Source organism: Miniopterus natalensis, chromosome 12, assembly GCF_054644295.1.
Source record: "Miniopterus natalensis isolate mMinNat1 chromosome 12, mMinNat1.hap1, whole genome shotgun sequence".
Classification (NCBI taxonomy): Eukaryota; Metazoa; Chordata; class Mammalia; order Chiroptera; family Miniopteridae; genus Miniopterus; species Miniopterus natalensis.
Genome location: NC_142092.1, coordinates 6241614 through 6267396, shown reverse-complemented (window position 1 = coordinate 6267396; position 25783 = coordinate 6241614).

The following is a 25783-nucleotide window of genomic DNA, read 5'->3' as shown; positions in this document are numbered from 1 at the left end:
CGGCAAGCTTGCTGTCAAAGATGCAGAAAAAGGCATCAGCTGGCGCCAGGGCTGCTTTCAAGGGCCCCGTCTAGGGAAGGCCAGCTGCTCTCAGTGGCCGTCAGCGAAGCTGATGTACCATTGTCACCACCTTCACAGATGGCTTCAAGGAGCCAGGGTGAAGTACCAGCACTTTCTCTTAGAGGCCAGTTTCCAGAAGGAGGCAGGTTCTTTATGTTCTGCCTCGAAACTTGCTTTTGCTGTTTTGGTGGAAAGAGAGAGAAGCTCACATTAAGGCCTCCTGCTTGGTCAGTGGAATGGACAAGCTTCCCACCAGCTTTCCTCTCTGGACTGTGGGAGGGGACATGGGGACTGGACCTGCTCAGCGGTGCCCAGACCTGCTGGCCCTGCACCTGCTGCAGGGTGCCACCGAGGCCGCCTGGGGAGCACTGAAACACCGGCCAGCTGCATGTCCTTGCTTGATTTTCACCAGAAATAAGGGAGGACGATGGAGAGGGAAAGTTGGGGTGCTTATTATCCCCACTTTACAGCTGGAGAAACAGGCCAGGCCTTACGGACGGGGCTGCTCAGGTCCCGCGTGGGCACGCATCTTTCCTGGGCTTGAAACGTGCTGGCGCTGTGTTCGCCTCCATGCTTGCCCTCGCTGCTGCCCCCGCGGGGCTGGCAGCCTGTCGGTGCCATAGGGGGTATTTGGGGAATCTCACCCTGGCTCTGGGCGTTGTGTGTGCGGTGGAGCTTTTGCAACAGGCTCCTTCGCAGAGATGCCAGCGGAGGTGCAGGGCGAGTGAGGGCTGGTGCGTGTGGAGTTCTCGGCTGGCTTGCAGGCTCTCTCGTGGCTCACACAGTCAACAGTGCAGCCTGGGAGGAGATCAAAGGACGGCCTGTGATGGCCAGCCAGGTGTCACCACAGGTGGCTGGGCCTCTGGGGGCTGCCCCAGTGGACGAGGCTGTGGGGACCAGCACTGCCTCAGAGCCCTGTGGGTGCACAGAGTGCCCGACAGGGTGGGGGCAGCCCCTGGACAGAGCCGGCCCTCAGTGCCCTTGGCCTTCCCTCCCGCTGCCTGATTCCAGGTACTTCCCAGGCACACAAGATGCCGTCTTCAGGGGAGACAGACCCAAGCCAAACGTTTGGAACAAGACATGAACAAACAAGACGGTGGAGAAAACAACCCAGGCAGATTTAAATAAAAACATGTTCTGCCCCGCTGGGCATGGCTCAGCGGTTGGGCATGGACCTAGAATCAGGAGATCGGGGTTCGATTCCTGGTCAGGGCAGATGCCTGGGTTGCGGGCTCGATCCCCAGCCGGGGGCGTGCAGGAGGCAGCCGATGAAGGACTCTCTCCTCATTGATGTTTCTCTCTCTCTCTCCCTTCCTCTCTCTGAAATCAATAAAGATACATTTAAAAAAACAAAAACAAAACAAACAAACAAAAACTATTTAGATTAGCTCTTTAAAAGCAGAGCACAACAGTCTATGAAGAAATGAACTGAAAGGGGGCTCACGCACAGCCCGGAAATGAGCACTTTGTCCCTCTGAGGCTATGGCCACCTCCGCACTCGGCCGGTCAGGCAGACCCAGGCCTCTCTGCACAGCCCATGGGCTCCTGACTTCCCGAGCCCATGGGCAGCTGGAGAAGACACTGACCCTGGGCCCCAGGGAGGGCCTGAAGCAGGTTCCCACACAGCACCTGGGCCCCAGAGTCACAGTGGGGCTCATCCCATCCTGTTCTGCAGACTCAAACACATCACTTTGTAAACTGCCACTCTGTCATCCTCCAGGGCTAACTTCACTAGACTGACAGATGCCTTCTGTTAGGGCTGAACTGTATTCCCTCAAAATCCATGTGTGGGCATCTAAACCCCTAGGACCTCAGCATGTGACAGTATTTGGAGAAGAGGCCTTTATAGAGATGATTAAGGTAAAATAAGGTCCCTAGGGTGGCCCTAATTTGACTGGTGTTATCAAAAGAGGAGGTAGGCTCTGGCCAGTGGTTAGAGCATCAGCCTGTGCACCCAAGGTTCTCAGGTTTGATTCCCAGTCAAGTGCACATACCTGGGTTGTAGGTTCAATCCCCAGCCCCGTTCAGGGCACATGTGAAAGGCAACTGACTGATGTGTCTCTCTTACATCGATGTGTCTCTCTCCTCTGTCTCTCTCCCCCTTCCTCCTTTCCACTCTCTCTGAAAAAGCAATGGAAAAAAATATCCTAGGGTGAGGGTTACTAAAAAAAAATAAAAAGGAGGTAGGACACAGATATGTGCAGAGGGATGACCATGTGAGGGCACAGGGGGACGGTGGCTTCTACACCAAAGAGAGGTCTGGGGGAACCCAGCCCTGTGGCCCTTCGATCTTGCACATTTGTCCCCCAGACTGCGAGAGTCTGCATCTGCGGCAGCCTGGAGCAGACCAGGCCCTGTCGCCCAAAGGCACTTCCTTGAGCGAGTGCCACCTGCTCCAGGAAGCCGGGCCCTGGGCTTCTGCCCACCTGGACTGCACCACCTGCCTGCGAAACCGCTGCCGGCCTGTCCCCCTTGGGTCCTTATTGTACGCTTATATTTTTATGCTTTAAAAAGTTTATTAGCTAATAATTTGTTTTCCATTGTTGTATCTAATGCTCAGTCTTTGAGCAGACAACGATATTAGTTTTCACTCAAACTTGATAAAATTTCAAAATGGACACAATATTTTTGTCAGTAATGTTGATGGCAAAAGTCTGATTTCTTTTGGTCTTTTTGAAATATTTAAAATAGCACATGGATGCCTTTTACTGCCTTCTGGTCCCCCAGCTGCCCAATGCCTTGGCTATTTTAGGTCAGGAAAAGTAAAATCAGAGAAACCCCAGAACAGACAAGCATACCAATTGTTTTGTAAATGAGCTAAACCCCTTAGTTTGGGTCTTTTGGGAATCACTTCATACTTGGAAGGCATAAGAAATTAAAGATTTATAAGTGGTGGTATATATACACAGTGGAATGTTACTCAACCATTAAAAAGAGTGAAATCTTATCATTTGCAACATGGATGGGCCCAGAGGCTATTATACTAAGTAAAATAAGTCAGACAGAGAAGGATCTCACTTATATGGGGAACCTAAAGAATGGAACAGGAGCAGACTCATAGATACAGAGAACAGACTGCTGCGGGGTTTAGGGGCTGAGTGAAAAAGGTGAAAGATTGGAAAGTACAGGTTGATAGTTACAGAAAAGTCACAGGGGTGTAAAGTGCAGCCCAGGGAATGTAGTCAATAATATTGTAATAACTGTGCATGTGGTGCCAGGTGGGTACTGGAAGTGTCAGGGGATCACTCTGTAAAGTATATTCTTGTCTAACCCTATGCTGTACACCTGAAACTAATACAAAATGATATGGAATGTAACTGTAATTGAAAAATGATATTTAAAATAATAAAATAATTTTAAAAGGAAATTAAGGCTTTATTACACTCACAGTTTTCAGAGAAGAAGGCCCAGCATGCCCAGAGGGCCGTACACATCACTGGAAGCCCGGCTGAGCTCAGCCGGTAGGAAAACAAGCCTGGGGAGGATGGTGGGCAAGCAACTTTATTGGGGTGCTGGGCGGGGACCCTGCTTTGAACATACTAGGTCAGCAGAAGGGGAGGGAGAGAACGGGGCCCTCCTGAGCAGGACCCCGGGGCACACGGGAGGAGGGGCTGGGGAAGGCGGGCGGGCTCAGAGTGTGGTGCTGCGTCCCACCTGTCCCTGGCTCACCCACAGAAGCCACTTCTGAAATCCCTGTTTCTGAGGTCAAAGCTGTTCAATGAAAACTATTTCCATTAGCATTTTTCCATTTTTCTGATTCTTTAATTTTTATTATATATTATATATTTGAATGTATTTGTTAACCTAGAAATATAAGGCCTTTCAAAGTGAAAGACAATGAGCATTTACTGAGACCAATAAGAACAGCTACTCAGGAAGCACTGATCCTGGCAGAAGCCAGACAGTGCTCCCAATAGGAGACAAAGGCGAGGGGTGTTTATACGAAAGGGGAGGGGGACAATTCCATCAGCAGAAGGAAGGCATTTCTGCGGGTGCAGATAACACAATATAGTGATGCTAATTCTAAATAGTGTCTTTAATTTTCAGTCCAGTAGTCATCCATCCAAGAGTCATAATATCTGCTTTCTTGTTATTTTTGCAAATAGTTCTTTGGGACACAGTCCAAGGGTTATTTTTGTCCTGTTTTAACATTCTAAACATTTGAGGCCTAAGACATGCAAAGCCGTGCCTCTGGGATGGCAGCTCAGGCTCCACTTTAAAGTGGCTCCTTTTATACTATTTTGACATATCCATTATGATGAATATATTTCTTTAAGCCTCTTCCATTCTTTTGGGAAAAAGGCAGAATGTAAGAGGTAGAGACCTTGTGTTCCTGATTTGCATGAGAAAAAGGTCAAAAGAAAATAAGTGTTTTTTTTGGGGGGGGAGTTCTATTTTTTAATGTGATTTAAAGAAACATTTCTTTTAGATCACTTGGCTTATTTTTTTCACCAACATTTGGCTAACTATTCAGTTGTGACATATGTAAAGAATTAGAAGCAGGCTTACTTAGAGTCCAGAAAGTGGCAGGACACGAAGCCCTGGCAGCAACCCCCAAGCTCACATGCCCTGGGAGAGCTGCGGGGGTGGGACTGAGGCTGGTGGTGCTCCTGGGAGAAAGAAGATTCTAGACTGCCCAATATGAGATGCTTGCCAAACCTTCCTGGGATCGCCTGACAGAAGGAGTTGAGCTTGCCATCTCTAATTTGACTTCTGGTGGCCTATTCATTCACACGTGTGTCACAGGTGAAACTGGGCAGCTGGTAGGCATCCCCCTGGGGTGTGGTTCTCAAGCCCGAGACTTGGGAAAACCGCTGGAGGGCTTAGGACAGCACAGAACACGGCTCCACCGAGGTCCTCCAACAGCGCAAGGGCTGCTGCTCTGGGGAAGCCCCTGAGACGGCGGGCAGGGCTCTCCCCTGCGCCGCAGCTGGGCACCCCTCCCTGCCTGTGCTCCAGCCTCCTGGCCCTGGCAGGCGGGGAGCCCAGTGGGGTTGGCCCTTCCTGCCACCCTTCCAAAAGCCAACCTAAGATCAGTTTTGTTGCCCGGCCGGGCGTGGCTCAGCGGTTGAGGGTTGACCTCGGATCCAGGCGATCGGGGTTTGATTCCCGGTCAGGGCACATGCCCGGGTTGCGGGCTCCGTCCCCAGTCAGGGGCGTGCAGGAGGAAGCTGATCAGTGGCTCTCTCATCATTGATGTTTCTCTCTCTCTCTCTCTCTCCCTCTCCTTTCCTCTCTCTGAAATCAATAAAGATACACTTAAAAAAAATCAGTTTTGTTTTTAATTCTCACCCGAGGATATTTTTTCCATTGTTTTTCAGAGAGAGAGTGGAAGGGAGAGAGAGAGAAAGATCGGTGTGAGAGAGACAGTCATTTGGTTGCCTCCTGCACGTGCCCTGACCGGGCCGGATGCAGCCTGCGACTGAGGTACGTGCCCTTGTCCGGGACTGAACCCGGGACCCTTCGGTCTGCAGGCCACTGCTCTAACCACTAAGCAAACTGGCCAGGGCTCAAAATCAGTTTAAAAAAAAATGTAGGAAAGATTTACAAAGAAGAGCATTTGTCTGTGAATCCTGGTAAAGCAGACTGAACCCTGCAGGGGGGGTCTCTTTTCAGAGAGGAATCTTGTCATCAACTAACAGAAGTTGTCCCTAAAAAACAGGGGGCAGGAGGAAGCTGCCTGTGCTCACAGGATGAGTGATAACATCGCACGTGAGGAGAAAGGAGAAGGGACAGCAGAACGCGGGCACCCAAGAAGGGATGGCAGGGTGTGGGCACCTCACCCGCTGGCCAGGCCACGGTCTGCCGGAGAGCTCCAGGGGTCAGGCCACTGCTGCGGGGACCGGGAAGGGTCTTGTTCTGTAGGACTGAAGGGTGTCTTACCTCTGTCTCTACGCAGCAGGGTTCCACATCACCCCCACCCACCCCCAGCTCGAATACTCTGCCCTCTTCTTTTCCCCGCACAGCTGCGACTGCGCCTAGTGAGAAAGCTGCTTCATTCCTGACACCTGCTGGGAGCCTGGGCCCCTGGTGTGGGTGCATCTCTCTGGGTGGCGTCTCCTAGCAACACCAGCCTTTCCTTGCCCCGTGGGATGCACCGTGGCCCCGAGCTTGCTCCTGGCCCACCATCCTTAGAGGACTGTGGGTCTTTGGTTCCTCAGAGGAATGAGTCCTGAGAGTGCTGAATGGGGACAGGGAAATGCTCGGGGACCCCGAGGACCAGCTGTCGCATGGGGCACGACCCACAGAAAGGAGGCGTTTCATTCAAGCTGTGTCCTTCGCTTGGACTTTGTGGGCTCACTCACCAGGCAGCCTGCTGAGCGTGGAGAGCCACTCTCGGGCCCTGTGCCGGCCTGCGGTGAGCACCTCTCCAGTGCCTGTCCTAGGAGGACAGACGCCGGAGTGGAAGCCAGCTCCATTTAGCCCAAATTCATGGCATTCTGGAAAAGGCAAAACTGTGGAGACAGTAAAAGATCAGTGGTTGCCAGGGGTTAGCAGGAGAGAGAGATGGAATATAGAGAATTTTTAGGGCCGTGAAAGTTCATTACGACACTACAATGGTGGATGTGTGTCACTATCCGTTAAACAAACTCTTCCAGATCGGAGGGGGAGCTTGGCAGCGCTTTGTCCTCATGAGATGCGGCCCGCAGCATTCCAGTCCAGCCAGCCACAGGGCTCAGGGGGGCTGCCCCAGGGCCACAGGGACTGCGGGCCTGAATGTCTCCCTCTTGATGTATCCCGAACTCAAAGGACAGGTTAAGCAGGTTCAGCCAATTCTCATTCAGAAGAGCAGACACCTGGGAGCGCTTTCAAACCGGGGCCGCCCAGCGTTGCCTGGGTCTTCATCCGGCGGGTCTCAAGCCACAAGCTCAGAGACAAAAGCAGGGGGGGCCTCCAGGCAGCCAGGTGTGGTACCCGCCTGTCAGAAACAGCAGTTCCCTGTGAACACCCGGCTCCCTTTGGCCGCAGACCTGGGCCCCCACCGGCTGGCCTCACACTCAGATGCCTTGGCTCCTATCAGGAACCTGGCTCCGAGGACCAAGAGCCCAGCAGCTTGGATCGGTGGCCTGTGGAGCAGAGGCAGCCCTAGGGCTGCGCTAGAGTTGTTGTCTTCTAGCTTTCATTTATTTTTTCTAGTTATAGAGTGAATATGTGTTCATGGTAAAAATGTAAGTTTTAAAAATTGACACGACAAGAAAATGGAGGTGCATCTGTCTGGGCTGAGTCACCCGTGGCAGTGGGGTCAGCATTTAGAGCCCCGGTCCCTGCTCACGTTGCTTCGAATGAAGCCCGCACCCCTCAGCCTGCGGCGTGATCTCCGCCCCCCACACCCTTCACCTCAGTGTTGTTCTCTGTATCTGTGAACTTGGTTTTGTTTTGTTTGTTTGTTTGCTTTTAAGATTTCACATGTTCATGAGATCGTATGGTGTTTGTCTCTGTCTAACCATGGTGTCACAAGTGGTAAGATTACGTTCCTTTTCATGGCGGAGTAACAGTCCATTGTATATATGCCCAACTTCTTTACCCATTGCCTGTCCATGGTCCCCTAGGTGGCTCCCCTATCTTGGCTATGGTAAATAATGCTGCAGTGAACATGGGGTACATATATCTTTTCCACTTAGATTTTCATTTTCTTTGCATAACTACCTGAAAGTGGACTTGCTGAGTCATATGGTAGTTCTATTTTTAATGTGTGGTTCTACCTTTTTCCTCCTCATTTCCCTGATGGAATCAGTTAAGTTGCCGTGACTTGCCCAGGAGGCGAGTATTAAATAACCCTTCTGTGTAACTGACCCCTGGGCCCACCGCTGCCCACGTGCTTCTCACGACCGGCATGTGCTCAGCATCCAGGCCTGTCATCTGTTTGTATTTTCACAGCAGCCAAGAGAGAAAGTCACTGCATTTCCTTCTTTACAGATGGAGCCCTGATTGTCGAGCCACATGGCCAAGAAGTGCGTGACCCAGGATCTGCATTTCCTGTGTCCCATGCATTTGTGGCGTCACTGTGTGGCTCAGCACCATGCTGGGTGCCAAGAATACAGTTCTGAACAGGACAGTCACAGTGCCTGTCCTTGCCCAGTCTGCATACGGTGAGGCCACAGGGGTTTACGTGATAAGCATTAAATTGCAATTGTAATAAGTACAACACAATGGTGATACAGAGGGCCGTTAAAACAGGAAACCGGGGTTGGGAACCCCTCAGGGGTTCAAGGAGGGCCCTGAGCAAACGCCACGTGGAGGGGAACAGAGGTGCGCTGGCTATGGGCCTGCACCGGGACCTCCAGGCCAGTCCACACACCAGCGGAGGCAGCCACAGGAGTGTCCAGCAGATGTCAGCTGGCATGAGAAACACAGTGCTGTCTGAGGCCACAAAACTTTGGGAGAGTTTTGTATACAAGCATCGACAACCGAAATAGAGCCATATGGCTAAACGGAAAATGGTGTCTTACAGTTTTGCTTGTGGTCACTTGGACTGAACTGCTCGATAAAGTCAAACCTCGCAGCCCCGTAGGACGGAGTAGAGTGTTAGCGAGTCACCATCACAGGGGTTCAAAGCCTCTGGGTCTCCGGTGCGGAGCGCCCGCCTTTGCCCGCACGGGGCAGGCAGACACCGGGGCTCAAACCCCAGCAGGGCCTCAGCCCGGCCTTCCTAAAACGTGCCAACCGAATGTTCTCTCTCGCTGCCACAGGGTGACAGCAGCTAAAAACCAAAAGCAAAGTTAGATCCAGTCATTTCTCAAATTGCAATAACAATTGAATTTAAAGGGCCCACGAGGGACAGTTAAGGACGAGATGTGAGCAGCAGCCAGGAACTTGAGGGCAGGGGATCTGGGCGAAGGAAGGAAGTCAGGGGACCCTGCGCCCGCCGCCCTCCACCCCTCTCTGGAAGACACTCTAGCTTCCCCGCGCAAGGACAGGTCTACAATTACACTCAGGTCTGCAATTACACAGGCAGATCACAGAGGACACGGCGCTGTGTGGTGGCTCCAACACATGTTCTCAGATTCCACGCGGCCTCCCCTGAACCCGGGGGCCCCTGTGGCGCTGGTGACTTCTGAGGCTTTCGTAGATGAGGGCATGCAGCTGTTTCTCTTGGGATACTCTCTCTGGGAGCCCCCAGCTGTCTTTTTTATTTTTATTTTTGCCAGATTTATTGAGAGAAAATTGACATGTAGCACTGTGCAAATGTGAAGTGTTCAGTGTGGTGAGTTATGCATGTATGTTTTGTGAATTGATTACCACAGCAGGGTTAGTGAGCACATCCGTCACCTCACATAGTTATTTTGGGGGGGGTGTGGTCAGAATATTTAAGATTTACTTTCTTAGTGATATCGTTGTAATTAACCTGGATATTAATTAACTGGAAAGGAGTATAGGGAAGGACAAATAGATACATGCCCAGTAAAGTCTGGGTGACATAGGGAAGGTCCTTGCTTGTCAGTCACACCTGGGAACAGGTCATTGGCTAAAATAGATGTGGCCACTGCAAGCAGGGAGATTTGATATTTAAACTCCAAACCCAAGGAGCTTTCCCTCTCTTGCTGCTGCACCTGACTCCCGGCTTGTGGGGCTCCCACGCTCTGCACTCACCCACGGGGCCCAGAGCCATGTGGACCCCACACATAATGGACTAATGGGCTGCAACTAGCCTGATGCTGTGCGGGACCCAGCTCCACCGTGGAACACAAACTCTGGACACTGGCTTTGCTTCCAGCTCTGCTGAATCCCCAGCTGCACCTCTTCCAGGACTGGATTAAGGGAAAATAGGACTTTGGAAACAGAGGGATATAATTCTGTGCAAATAAGGCTTTCTACCACACCCATCCTCCCCTAGGGGGGGCTCCGAAAATTCTTATTCCAGCAGTGCCCCACTCCCACTGCAAAGGGGAGGCGCAATCCACACAATTCTTCAGTAACCGTGTCAGCACTTGTATGTGGGTTTCTCCGCCCGTCACAGCACCAGGTGTGATGAAAGTGAGCCAACACGCAGGACAAGGGCTAAGATGAGTGGCTGGGTGCTAACTGCAGTGTCTGTTTATTTAGAGAAAGGAGAGATGGAGACAAGTTTGTTTAAAAAAGACTGTATTTGGAAACTGGACAGGAATTAAATCACAGAATCTCAATCTCTGGGTAGAAAGCTCAGAAAACATTATTTGTTCTGGTCCTATCAGGTGGATATTCAGCCTATTTTTTAATAACTCCTAATTTAAGCTAAAACATTAATCCTGTGGCTGTTACCCTTTGCGATGGGCTCTGCCCCAAGACTTCTGTGAATAGAATGCTGTGTCCACACGACCATCACTTTCAGAGCTGGACTCAGCCCTTCGGTCCCCATTGTCTCCCTGGAAGCCTCACGTCTGGTTCTCTAAACCTGCCTTCCCAGTCACATGCCTCACGGTGGCCTTCGTGTCCCTTTGGTGGGGTTGGTCTCTGTTTCTGAGAGTGCAGAGGTTTCCAGGACTGGGGCCTGACCTTCACCAGGCAGAGAGGGGAGCCTGCCCCTCAGGGCCAGGTCAGTGGGCGGCATTCAGAGTGAGCTGAAGTTCCGATGGAACCAGTGGGCAGGGGCCACACACCAAATGTGCCGCACACTCGGCTCCCTTAGCTGCATCTCCTCTGGGTTTACTAGGATGAGGTCTCTCCAGCCAGTTTTCCAAGTGGCCAGCTGCAGTCTCTGTCCCCGTTTTGTGCTTCTGCACTTGGTCTGTTGAACTGTAGGAGGTACTTCTGGGGTGCTGTCTCAGAGCGATGGTCCCTACCCACCACCCAGACAGGCGGTGGCTTCAACCCCACTGGGACGGCTCCGAGCCATCCGAGGCCCAGGCGCGTGCAGTGCTCAAACGACGAGCGAGGCCTCCCCTTCTCTTGGGTTTCAGCAGAGTTCCTGTTGGCTCTGGGCCTTGGATCTAAAAGTTCATAAGGACGCTGGCAGTGGTTGGGGCTTTATACAAAATGGGTAGACAGGGAGTCCAGGGGAGTGGGACAGTTAGTACCAATATCAGGGCAAAAGTAATACACAGGTACATTTCCCCCTAAGCAGTAAAGGTGACCAGGGAATATGTATTCTTTAAGCTTTATTCTTTCTTCAGTGACTACTGCCACTCAGTTTCTTCTCACGTCCTCTGGTCCTTTCCAAGTTTGTGTGTGTGGGCTCGAAATCTGTCTTCTGTTCCTTCGCTCACCCACACATGGGTGCAAGGCTGTGACAGCTTCCTGGGTTAGGGGTCCTAAACGTTCACCTCCAGGACAGGCAATCTGAGACCCAGGATTAGGCCTCTAGTGGGCACTAAATGGTGCCTTGATGAGCTTAGCTCCTCATTAGGGGGTAGGTTCTCATGGAAATTTCAATCTATGATAATTAAAACTACAAGTCATCAATATCTACCTGGACCAGCCCTTCTGCCGGCATGCCACATGTATTAGCAATACTGTGAGTTTTTAGTACAGAAAAATAATTTTATTAAAAAAGTCTGCATGGGACATACACTAAAATGATTTGTTTAATTGAAGTTCCAGGTGAACTTGGGGCCTGTATATTTGTTTGATCCGGTGACCTTACAGCTACGCAGGGCCAGAGTCTTCTCCCCTCTGGGTTTGTTAAGTGTCTTCCCAGCAGAGCAGACACACTCTTTGCTGTGGTGGTTCCCCCACCCCAGGTAGCCAGGCCATCTGGGAGAGACTGGGAGCACTTTGGCTCCTGGCTGCCCACCAAGACGGGCACCCCGGTGCTCTGGACCTTTCACCTCTCCAAGTGTGTCTGCTTCACTCAGCCTCGTGGGATAAAGGGACTTTGTCAAGGCTGCGCTCACTTGCCACTTTAGAGCATCATGTCTGTTGACATTACGAAATAGCAGAGGAATCTGACAACAGGCCTTTTCAGGCTGCTCATCATGAATGCACAAAGGACAGCCCCAAGTGGGTCAGCAGCCGCCCGAGAGCTTTCCGGGTGAGAAACACATCTGCGTACTCTACCGTGGCAAAGCCCAGTCCCGCCACCTCCGCCCGCCGTCCCCTCTGTGACTCCAATGGGCAAGGGGGGCGGAGGCTCCCCTCCCTCCAGCAGGCGGGTCCCTGGGGGGGCAGGCGCTGGGGGGCTTCCCGTGCTGGCATCAGACACCCCCCGCAGCAGCATTCAGCACGGAGAGTTTCCAGACTTGCCCACTGCCTTGGGGGCCCCCAAGCATTGCTCACCCCACATTGAGGGGCCTCATGCTGGAGGTTCAGGTGTAAAGGCATTAGAAGGTTCTTGGAGCCCACTGTGCTGCCCCCCCCCCCCCCCCCCGGGCAGGAAAGGGTCAGGCTACCAGGCAGGAAAGCGGGGCAGGTGGGCCTGTGAGGGTTTGGTGGGTCGGGACAGGCAGACGCCAGGCGGTGACACCCACTGTGGAGGCAGGTCACTGCTCCTGGACAGGGGCATGGCGTGGGGCTGGGGACAACCCACACCCAGCGGTCATGGGGGCCCATCCAACGAAAGAGCCTGAAGGTTTACCTGGGTTAGCGCTGTCCGTGTGACCCCAGCACCTCAGGTAGGGAAACTTCCCCCAATTAACTTGTCCAGAAGCGGGTGCTCCAGGGGGTTAGGAAGCTTCCACACCGCAAGCAATCGGCAGTGGACGCACACGGCAAAGGCACTGCTCCCGCAGGTCTCAGAAACTGCCCTGGTTGCTTCTCACAGCAAATTATGTGTAGCTAATGATCCTTCAATTTAATCCAACAGAGACATAAGCGAGCAATTCATGCCAGAAGTGAAAACATTCAATTTAACCTTGCTTGAACTAAAATGAATTCAGGATAAAATAAAATATTCACTAGATTAATTTTTTGTTCTTAATTCTCAACCAAGGATATTTTTCCCCATTGAGTTTTAGAGAGAATGGAGGGAGAGTGAGAGAAAGACAGATTGGTTGCCTCTTGCACGCTCCCTGACAGGGGCCAGAAATCAAACCCGTGACAGTTGGGTGTGTGGGCTGATGCTCTAACCACTGAGCAACACCAGCCAGGGCTAGATTACATATTTTTTGAAGATAATAATACTCAGGGCTGACAGCCATGTGAAGAAAAAAGCCCTGTCATAAATTGCTGGTGGGAATATATTTGGAACAACCATTTTGGAGGGCAATTTGGTAGCATAAACCCAAAACTTTAAATATGTTTATTTCCTTTGACCCAGCAGTTTTACTTCCATAAATGACCCTGGGGGAATAAATGTGAATGTGAACAAAGTTTTAGCTCCATGTAAGCTGGTGTCAGTAAAAAGTTTGAAAATTCTAATGCTCAATAATTATCCATATCTGCATAATGGAATATTTAAGATGATGATGCTGACATGAAAAGGAAAGCGTATAAATGGCCAAGAAACTCCTGAGAAAGAAGATGAAGGGGAGAGGTTGGTCATATGAAAATACATGACAAAGCCAGAGTAACTAGAGCAACGTGGTGTTGACCCAGGGATGGTGGACACGAGCACATCAGCCCATCCCCGGGTTACCAGGAGTAAACCCCAGGGATATAAGCACGGGGGGTGACTATGGCCAACGCTGCTCTGCTGTGTTTCTGGAAGCAGCTAGGAGAGTAGATCTTAAAAGTTCTCATCACAAGAGAAAAAATGTGTGAGTATGTGAGATGATGAATGTTAACTAGACTTATCAGGGTGATCATTTCACAGCATAAACATATAGTACCCTGATGTTCTACACCTGGAAGTAATACGGTGTCTGATGTCCATTATATCACCATGAAGCTGTGGAAAGAAGAGGGACATCCAAGAGCAGGAAGGGGACTGTTCAGCTGCAGGTGTTGAGAGAAGTGGTTATGCACTGAGACCCTCACTATATTCTCAAAAATAAACTGCAGACGATCGAAGAGGAGGCGCCACCAGGACGCAGTGGAAGGGGTCTAGGAGGCACATTTCAGGCCCTTGCAGGTGGGGAAGGATTTTCCAAGCAGGAAAGAAAGAAAGGCCCCATATTCACCCCCATTCTCCTGGGCACACAGGACGGCACACTTCCGAGCCCTCCCTGGGTCTGGGTGGGGACACATGAGTGAGCTCTGGCTGGGAGGGACATGTGCCAGCCCAGCTGGCCCTTGCTGGCTTCCGAGCACTGTGGCCTGTGCTCTCGTGGTGAAGTGAAGGAATCTGGGACGGTGGGGACACCACCAAAAGGCCTCAGCTCCCCGAGTCGCTGCCCAGATGAGAGTGGCCAGGAAGGGTTGCTGGACCAGAAACCTCTGCGCTGGAAATAAAAATTATTTGTTTGTGTGTCTCAAGTCACTGGGATATTGGAGTTTAAATATAAACCCACAGCAAAGACTAATACAGAAATCAGTGAAAAGATTGTCAGATTGATTTAATTCTACCTGTCAAAAAGCACAACCACTATAATTATGACATATTATCATTACCCCATCTAGAAAATAATTGCTCACCACACATAGATGTGTGTTATCGATCGTCAGAGGAATCAGTCTGACAATCTTTTCGCTGATTTCTGTATTAGTCTTCACTGTGGGTTTATATTTAAACGCCAGAATCCCAGTGACTCAGGCTATTGGCCCTAGATGTATGGCTTTATTTTTGAACTCTCAATTCTATTCCATTGGTCTGTATTTCCATTTTTATGCCAGTGTCACTGTTTTGATACTGTAGTAAGTTGTGAGTTCTCTAACTCTGTTCTTTTTTAAGATTGTTTTGACTCTTTGGGGCTCCTTGTAGTTGCGTATGGATCTGTATATCGCTCTTGGTAGTGTGCCCATCTTAACAACAGTTAACCATGGGATGCCTTTCCATTCGTTTAGGTCTTTAATTTCTTACAGCAGTGTTATATAATTTTCAGTGTGCAGGTCTTTAACCTCCTTGGTTAAATTCATTACTAAGTATTTTATTCTCTTGGATACTATTGTAGATGGAATTGTTTTTTTAATTTCTTTTTCAGAGCATTCATTTTTGGTGTATAAAAATAACTTATTTTTGTGTTTTGATCTTGTATCCTACAACTCTGCTTAATTTGTTTATTTCTATTAGGTGTTGTTGTTGTTAATTCTCCAGGATTTCCTCCATATAGGATCATGTTACCTGAGAATAAAGATGGTTTTACATCTTTAAAAAAAAAAGATTGTCAGATCAAGTCATGTGAAAACTAACATTTATGTACAGCATATTATATTATAATAAGCAAAGTTAAAAGTAAACATTGATAGAAAGTATTTGCAATGTATTTAAAAGATGAAGTATTGGTAAACAAAGAGTGCTCCAATAAATCAATAATAAAAGGTAAAATGAGTCTTCAGAAAAGAGTCAAGGATAAGAAAAAGATATTTGCAGAAAAAACTGTAAATGGCAAACACATGAAAAGTTGCTCAATCTCATTTCTAATCACAAAATGCAAAGTAGAGGAGCACTGTACCCAGTATTTGCTCATTTGAGTGGGAAAATTGTTTTGATTTTTAAAAGTTTGATTATACTCGAGGATTTGCAAATACGCCGGGAAAGAAGCATCTACACACTGTTTTTTCCTAAATTGTTTTGGCGCATGTTATACAATGTGCTGCCCCGAACATGTTAATTCCACAACTCCGTGTCTCCAGTGAAGGAGAAGCCTGAATATATTCTGGAAGAATATTGCTGTATATTCAGAATGCAAAGCAGTGTATAGAAAACTCAACTACATACAGAAAGCATTTGTTACATAAAATGCCTTGCAATACCATTTGTAGAGATGGTTGCATTTATGTAAATGTTCCCCAAATGTCTTTGGCTAAGTACATACATCAATATGTGTGTAAGGAGGTAGGGAGGGCTTAGAGGAAGGTTCATGGGGTGCGTGTGGCACTGCCCTGGTGGAGACAAAGGTAGGCCTGTTCACTTCTGGGCTGTTTGAATCTTGCTACAAGAATCTGATGAAAAAATTGTAAAAATTTTTAAAACTGGAAAATACTGTAAGTTCTAAAATGTTCACAGAATGAAAAATAAGCAGAGAAATTGGTGTTCAAATGATAATTATGAAAGGTGTGCGGTGACGTGGAAAACGCTTATGATACGATGTAAAAAAATAAAAATTACAGCTATACTGTAACAGTTAAAAGAAAATATACGTTTGCCTGGCAACAAAATCTGGGAGGAAATACTATAGGATCATGGCTGGCTTTTTTTTTTAAATCTTCACCTGAGGATATTTTTCCCATTGCTTTTCAGGGAGAGTGGAAGGGGAGAGAGAGAAACATCGATGTGAGAGAGACATCGACTGGTTGCCTCCTGCACACGCCGGACAGGGCCGGGGATCGAGCCTGCAACCCAGGTACCTGCCCTTGGCGGGAACTGAACCTGGGACCCTTCAGTCTGCGGGCTGATGCTCTAACTGACCATTGAGCCAAACCTGCTGGGGCATGGCTGACTTGTAAAATCTATTTTCTAAACTTTTACTTAATTATTAGGATGCAAAGCAATAGGATACGTTTCAGTGTGTTGGAGATAGGCAGAGACCAGGTAGATTCAGGCACAGCTCAGCTGAGACTGTAAATGATGATGACGGTGGTGGTGATGAGATGGTGATGGTGAGGATGGTGGTGATAATCATGTGAATGGTGATGATAGGGATGGTGATGGTGATGGTGATGGTGATGGTGGCAGTGGCAATGATGTTGGTGATGGTGATGGCAATGATGGTGATGGCGGTGATGATTTTTGTGCTGACATCCAGACAATATGTTTGGAGCTAGCTAGCTATCTTTTAAATGAAAAGAAAATATGTCTTTATTGATTTCAGAGAGAGGAAGGGAGAGGGAGAGAGAGAGAGAAACATCAATGATGAGAGAGTCATTGATTGGCTGCCTCCTGCACGCCCCCTGCTGGGGATTGAGCCCACAACCTGGGCATGTGCCCTGACCGGGAATCGAACCCCGATCTCCTGGATCCTAGGTCGATGCTCAGCCACTGAGCCCCGCTGGCCAAGCAGGTCTAGCTACTTTTGAGAAAGAAGGGATTTTCTAAACTTACTGAGTATATCAAGAGGTGAGCTTGGTGGACTAAATCACACAGCTCTGTGCATGGGTGTTCCGGCCGAATAAAGGAGGGAGGGAAAGCTCCTCCCGGTCCAGGGGCACTGCGGGGAAATGGCAGGTGGGTGAGTCAGCACGAGTGGGCGAAGGGGTGGGAAAGAAAAATTCTCGGTATGCACAGGCAGGTGCACACACACGCAACACACACACACTTTTCCTTCCCCGTGTGCGTCAATTGTGTGTGTTACAGCTATGGTAATTAAATAATTCATATGGATCCTTTTTTTTTTAACTGCACACAAGTTACCAAGAGAGTACAACCAGCAGATCCTTGTTGGACACATGGAGATTTCTGATCGCCTTTGCTCCTCGTGTTCTCTAGACTTCAGCCGTTTCCTTGAATGCCGACCAGCTGTCCCCTCAGGGAGGCCTGGCCTCAGGAGTTGGGTCCATGGGACCATCTAAAGCACCCACATGACTCCCTTTTTTACGGAGAAGGGGACTGACTGAACATCTCATTTTATCTCCAGCTCCTAGGGCAGAATCCATCACAGAGCTGCTGCTGCACAAAGCACTGGTTTAGAGGGAGCTGGTCCTTAGCTCCACAATCTCTATCAGCTCTCTGCCATTCTTAGAAAGTGGATAATTTTCTCAGTCTTATCCAAAGTATTATATAAAGAGTTACAAAGAGTTATTTTCCAATACATTTGCCACCTAAGTCCCTTCAAAGTACAGATTCTGGAGCCATCACTAAATAGCAGGTTCCTATCAGACTCCCAAGTTCTACCTTGACTCCTTCCATCTACTGATCACTTATCCATCCACTCATCCATCTACCCATCCATCCATCCATCCATCCATCCATCCATCCATCCACCCACCCACCCACCCATCCATCCATCCATCCATCCATCCATCCATCCATCCATCCATCCACCCACCCACCCACCCATCCATCCATCCATCCATCCATCCATCCATCCATCCATCCATCCATCCACCCACCCACCCACCCATCCAGTACATAGGAAGACCTCAGCACTGTGCTACAATAGTAACATGCTACAACAATAGCACAGTAAGCATGTGGGACCGGTCGGCTGTCAAATGTTCATTCGAGGAGACAAAGAGATGGCCTACAGAATGTGCATCGCCTGTGATGGGGGACTGCAGGGAGGAGGCAACACTGAACTGAGTCTCGAGCATAAGGAGATTTCCAGATCCACAGCTGAGTGAGCACAGTCTATTCCAGGTCAGAGCAGCACATGCAATGTTCAGGGGGAGGGAGGGTTTGTAAATCCCTGAATGGATGCCCCTAGTATGATATCACTGGGGCATGCAAGGCAGTGCCTCAGGTACCTTCCCAAACAAGGATTTGAAAGCAAATGGTGAGTTTGGGCGGGCGTGATGCCAGAAAGCACTGGGAGGTGTGCAGAGGTGAAACAAGGAGGGAAACGCTGTTGTGGGCTTAGGTATGTTGGGGACACCTTGAGTGGCTATGTAGAGCCAGCCTCGAAACTACCCCTGGGGTGCAGGAAGCTGGGGCGGTGCTCTGGTTGTGATATCTAGGGCATTTCTGGCCCGCCCTCCATGAGGGCCAGCACCCCTGCCGCAGAGGCCGCCAGGCATGAGGCCACGTAGGAAGCTGTTCCTCGCCAGCTGCCCGGTGGGACAAGGGGAGCAGGTCACTGCTAGTAACTACTGCAGCCAATTACCCCCCTTCCTATCTGTGCTTATCACTGTTACTGTATTTACAGTAAATACAGATGCTGTCTTTAGTTATTATTTTTTTTCTTGTTCATCTCTAACTCACAACACAGCACCTGGTGCAGTTATGTGCTGGATGGGTGTGTGCAGCTGCCTGACATGCTCCTGACACCCCAAGACCTGACAGAGCTCCCCCAGTCTGTGCCCTGACCACTCGTTCCCAGGGGGGCCTGCAGTGGCCTGGCTCCATGTGGCTTCCTGCAATCCCTGTTTCATCTTCTTACTTCTACCTGAGCTGCCAGAGAGGCCTGCTGCACGGATCCTGGGTTCCCAGGTCCCAGGTGACTCCTGTATTTACTCAATTGCTACACACCTCGGCTTGCTGACATCTTGTGCGGTGTCCTCAGACCCACCCCAAGTCGTTAGCCTAGAGAAGCCTTCCAAGCTAAAGCACTGTAAGCAAACACATGGTTTTGTTGTGTTAGACCCCGTTTCCACACTGCCTTAGATTTGTGCTCCCAGAGCTCCTGCGTGATGCTATTGTGACCGCCCCGGGAAGGTGTCCTGGCAGCAATGGAATTCCCACAGGCTGTGGAGTGGAGCCTTCTGTGCTCCTTGGAAGAAGGTGTGTTGCGCTCCATGACTGTCACATGTCGGGGTAGTTTCACTGTGACCCTGTGCTGACAGCACCCCCAGCCCCGGATTCTTTGATGGTCAGAGGTAAAGGGAGTTGGTTCTCATGGGGAGACCTGCTGGCAGTGGAGGAGCTTTCCTCCTTGCTGGAGGAGCGGTCATCTCAGGTGGCTTCTCGGAAGGCCTCCAGTGAGATGGAGACTTCAGTTTTCTCCTTAAGAAGGTGAGGCCAACTTGGGTGAGCATGCTCTTGTATTTGTTCTTTCCATGACATTCCATTCCTCTTCGCCTCTCTCCTTCCTGTGATTCCCTGGATCCGAGCCTTGGGCTTCTCCCTAGGAACTTGGGTAGCACCCTACTGCTGATGTGGGTAGTGAGGGGTTTGTGAGTGAGACCCTCTGTAAACAGAGCCTGAGGCTCCATATGTCCTTCTGTGAAGCAGGTGGGTCATCACACTGTGGTTGGTGTTGAACAAGACAGTTTCAAACCCGCCCAAAGGGTGAGCTGCACATCAGTTCAGGTCAGGAGGGGAGCAACCAACTGCAGTTGCCCAGAAAATTCACTCACTTTCTATCTTGGTATGTACTTTTCAATGAATAATTATGGAGAAAGCCACTACATTTCTTTCCAAATAAGTGGAAGGAAAGTTGTGGGGGACATTCTGAGCAGCTCTGGGGAAGGCGATGAAAGTGGCCACATGCAGCCCCCACCCTCAGCATGCACATTCACTTTGTTCCGTCTGCTGCTTAGTCTCTCTGACAGGGTGGGGGACATGTTGAGGCAAAACCCTCTGTAGCCACATCCGCAGATACGCAAACACACTGGCTCAGCGGCCTGGGACTGTTGTGGCTAAAAGTAGTACTTGTAATTACACATTGCTTAGCAGTGCATTTAACAAGAAATAAAGGGAAACTGGAAGCTTTGAATCTGTCTGTGTCTCTAGGGGAAGATAGCCGTCAAACTTGGACCTTTCTCAAAAAGAGAGCAAGAGTCTTCCCATCAGCGTCCTGGGGCCCGGCCTCATAAGGGCCCCAGTCACTTTGAACTCCTGGCCTTCACACCCTGTGTGCTCCGCTCCCCCTGAAAGCAGACGTCCAATTTGCTTCTAAAAATTGAACATGGCTAATGTGAGGTGCTCACACAGCTAAAATTAGACTATGAAGGACTGGAATGTCCACCCTACTGGCATTTCCTATCTGGCCTGGTGCATATTCCCCCTGATGAAGAGGCCATCTGTCAAGAAGCTGAGGGTGTCCAGCAAGGGAAGAATGAGGGCCTGGGACAAACAGCTTGAAGAAGCTGACTTTTGCCAACAGCCACGTGAGTAAGCTCGGATGTAGCTCACTCCCAGTCAGACCTTCAGGGGAAGCTGCGGCCCCTGTTGTCACTTGCATGCAGTTTTGTGAGAGATCTTAACACAGAGAACCAAAATAAGTCATACCCAGATTTCTGACCCACAAAAATTGAGATATAATAAATGTGCAGGTTTAAGCTGCTAAAGTTTAGGTAACCATGTAAGAGACCATGCCATCCACATATAAAGTCAGATAGCTTGATTCATAGGGGTAGCCCACATTGGGTAAATTTACATGGAAGATTTTGCCTCTTGGGTTGACTTCCGACTATTTCTGTAAATAAACTATAAATAAGTAGTTTTCTGGGCCTGATTTCCCCCCCTCTAATTTTAATTTAATCCTGTTATGCTTTATACCAAGTAAATCTTTAATGGGATAATTGAATTGAGTAACATGTTTACGAACATAGAACTTACACAGTGAGTAAAACAGTTCCTAACATGGGATTTTGAGGACTGATTTGAATGTGGCTCTCTTCCCACGTCTGGTAGCAAATCAAGAAATGTACCATTTTGACCGCTTACATGTGGCACGACCTTTTGAATCTGATGCAAAGCCAGCACAGAGCTCCAAAGGGAACTTGGTGTCCCTGTCCCTTGCATTTTATCATTCTAACCCCTTTTGGATGAATTGCTGTCATTTGTATAAAAATACCACAATTGAAAACAAACATTTCCCAGTCATGAGCAGTGTGCTTCTGAGGACTTAATTCCTGGCAGGGAACGAAACTGCCCATTCTTTCCGTTGACCTGAGATGAAGTGAGCAGGAGGGAGCAATTTCAGAGAGCGTCCCTCGGCCTCAGCACTAGAAAGTGACGTTTTGGACTAAATGATTATTTATTGTAAGGTTTCCTGTGCATGGCAGGATATGCAGCAGCATCCCTGATCACTAACTAGTTGCTAGTAGTGCCTTCAGGTCATAATGTCAAAACTTCTCTGAGGGGCAGAGTCTCCACTGTCTGAGATCCATTCACATAATATCACCACAGGAACAGTTTCCTCCACTCTGACTTGACAGCCAAGAACAGCAATGGCTACAACCCAACAAGGACATCCATAATTGTATTATTTACTATGCATGTTGTTTATAGGTTTTTTTGGGAATTAATATTTCGTCTTTAGGGGCAAGGGTAGCATGTTTCTCTGACATACCATATCGAATTAGTGTTTGTATTTCAAGCAAAAAACAATAAACAAAAAATTGAAACATAATTTTAGTGGAGAAGATACATAAGTGTCTTTATAAAACGATAATTTAGGTCTTTTTTAAAGTTTCCAAGAATTTCAAGCTCCACGCCCATTGGGAGGCAGAGAGGTCTGCAAGATGCTGGCTGTTGAGGATCATGTTCTGGGAAGACTTGCACATTAGTCAGGTTCCATTGATTGAAATAATTTTTGGGTAAATTCCAAGGTGGTGGTGAAATGGAAGCTACACTGACACTCTCCCAGGACCATACTGGAATCGCAACTAAAATAGAGGAAAACCATCCTGATTAATCAACTGAAGACAAGCTGGAGAGAACCCTCATAACCAAGGACATAAAATAGAAGCCACATAGAGACTGGTAGGAAGTGCAGAGACACGAGAAGACTGGCTGGGCTCCCATAAACAGGAGCTGAAGGTCCCGAGGGATATCTCAGCTGTGGGGGTTCCCACTGGAAACTCTGGGGCCTAAACCACAAGCTGGGCTCCTCAGCCCAGAGCATCAGAACTGAGAAAGGTGCCCACATAACACCTGGCTGTGAAAAGCAGTGGGGCTTCCGTCTGTTAGGGAGAGATTGCTGGAAATGCAAGCACCCTCTTAAAGGACCAACACAACAAAATTTTCATGTGCAGTCACTCACCTTGGGCTCCAGCAGAGGGAGGGAAGAGTGGACTAGAGCAGTGTGAGGAGAAACCAGGGTTGCAGGCTCTGGAGATAGAGCTCGAAGGGCGCCTTTCTGGATTCCTGTGCTGAGTCATTGTCCCATGTGGCAGAGAACATCTTTCTTAGGAAGACACTTATCATCCAGGCAGTTCTTGCCTGTGGCAGGGGAAGCAATTGCCCCACCCATTGGAAAACCTCTCGACCCACAGTATGAAGTTTATGTCTTGCTGTGGACTACAGCCTGAGGTTCTTTAAGAGAATTTGAATAACACTCAGCCTCTGGGTACTTTGAATATTTTCCTGATCTGCTTCTGGATCCAGGGCTTGGAAAAACAGACCTTGGTGCACATCTTGGCCTTTCCAAATGCACCCAGCCTCAGAAGAGGGAGCCACAAAAACAGAATACTCAAGGCCAGTCACAAACAGCATCTGACACTGGCCTGCACCAGAGACCATCCAAAAGAGTGGGAGTCCTAGCAGATCTACCTAATACATAGAAACAAACCCAAATAGGCAGCCAAAATGGGGAGACAAAAAAAAACAAACCCAAATGAAAGAACAAGAGAAGTCTCCAGAAGAAGAGATAAATAAAATGGAGATAAGCAGTCTATCACACATAGTGTTCAGAATATTGACCATAAGGATGCTCAACAGCATGAGAAAAGATATGGAAACTATGAAGGAAATTAAGAATAATATAGTAGAAATAAAAAATACATTGGCAGGAATAAGCAGCAGATTAGGGGAAGCTGAGGATTGAATCAGAGAATTAGAAGACAGGGTAGAAAAAATTCACTCAATCAGAGAACCAAAAAGAAAAAACAATTAAAAAACAGGAAGATAGTTTAAGGGAGCCGTTGGACAACATGAAATATAATATTATTTGCAACATAGGAGTCACAGATGAAGAAATAAGCAAGGTTAGAGAAACTGTTTGAAGAAATAATAGCAGAAAACTTCCCTAACCTGGTGAAGGAAAAAGCCACACAAGTTCAAGAGGCACAGAGAATCCCAAGCAAAAAGAATCCAAAGAGGCCCACGCCCAGATACATCATAATTAAAATGCCAAAAATTCAAGACAAAGAGAGAATCTTTTTCTTTTCTTTTTCTTTTTTAAAAAAAATATTTTGTTATTAATTTCAGACAGAGGAAGGGAGAGGGAGAGAGAGAGAGAGAAACATCAGTGAAGAGTGAGTCATTGATCAGCTGCTCCCCACACCCCTCACACTGGGGATTAAGCCCGAAACCTGGTCATGTGCTCTGACTGGGAATCGAACTGGGATCTTCTGGGTCTTAGGTCAAAGCTCAACCGCTGAACCACACCAGCTGGGCCAAAGTGAGAATCTTAAAGGAAGCAAGAGAGAAGCAATTTGCTACCTACAAAGGAGCTCCCATAAGACTGTCAGCTGATTTCTCATCAGAAACTCTACAGGCATGAAGTATTCAAGGTAATGAAAAGCAAGAGTATGAAACCAAGACTACTCTATCCAGCATGGCTATCATTCAAAAATGGATGGTGAAATAAAGAGCTTCTCAGACACAAAAAAAGTCTAAAGTAGTTTATTACCACCAAACCAGCATTGCAAGAAATGTTAAAGGGACTGCTGTAATAAGAATTAGAAATAGAGAGAGCGAACCATAAGTATAAAGAATTAAAATGGCAATGGATAAGTACCTATCAATAATAATCTTAAAAGTAAATGACTTAGATGCTCCAATCAAAAGACATAGGTTAGCTGAATGGATAAGAAAACATGACCCAAATATATGCTGTCTGCAAGAGACCCACCTCAGAACAAAAGCCTCATACAGGCTGAAAAAAACTTCTGGAGGACTTTAAGGCAGAGATGGACAGCAATACAGTCACAGTCAGGGACTTTAACACCCCACTGGCTTTACTGGATCCATCTTCCAGACAAAAAAAATCAACAAGGAAACAGTGACTCTAAATGACTCACTAGATCAGATAGATTTAACTGACATTTACAGAACATTTCACCCCAGAGCTGCAGAACATGCATTCTCCTCAGGTGCACATGGGACATTCTCAAAGATAGACCACATGTTATGACACAAAACAAGTCTCTATAAGTTCAAGAAGATTGAAATCATATCAAGTATCTCCTCAGACATTTACACCATGGAATACTATGCAGCTGTAAGAAAGGACCTCTTGCCTTTGAGACAGCATGGTGGGACCTGGAGAGTATTGTGCTAAGTGAAATAAGCCATTAAGTGAAAGGTTTCGCATGATCTTACTCATATGTGGAATCTAATGAACAAAATGAACTGATGAACAAAATAGATCCAGAGACATAGAAGCATGGAACAGACTGCAGAATCTCAGAGGGAAGGCAGGGGTGGGCCAGTGGGTGGAGAGAGATTAACCTAAGAATTTATATGCATAATCCATTGACACAGACAATAGCATGGTGAAGGACTGGAGGGGTGTGTGTGCAGGGTGGAGGGATCAATGGGGGGAAAGAGGGGACGTCTGTAATACTTTCAACAATAATGATAAATTTAAATTCTATGGTGAAATGGGACAGTATTGCCTTCCTCAGCTTTCCTGGGGGGACTCAACAGAAGCCCAGCCTTTGAGAGGTTGTGTCTGACCTTGCCATGCTTTCGTTTTGGTGGTGAAAACGCGTACTGTAAATCCCCCCCCCAGCCATTTTTAGGAGAGCAGCTCTGTAGGGTTGGTTCTGCGCCTGCCCTTGTACAGCAGATCTGTAGAACTTGTCCGTCTTGCTCGGCTGGAACTGCAGCCCCCTGAGCAACAGCTTCCCAGCCCCCTGGGCCCCTGGTAACCAGCATTCCTCTCTCTGCTCGGAGTTTGAGTGCTACTCCAAGCACCTCATGTAAGTGGAATCTTGCAGCACTTGTCCTTTTGTGTCTGGCTGCTTTCACTTGACATAATGTCCCCAAGCTTCATCCACGTTGTAACAGGTGTCAGGATGTCCTTCCTCGTTAAGGCTGAACAGTATTCTGTTCTATGTCCGCACCACACTTCGCTTATCCACTCACCTGTAGATGGACACTGGCGTTGCCTCCACATCTTGTCTATTGTCAGTAAGGGTGCTAAGAGCGTGGGTATGCAAATACCTCTTTGAGACCCTGGTTTCAGTTCTTTTGGATAAAACACTCAGCTTTGTCTTACTTTTA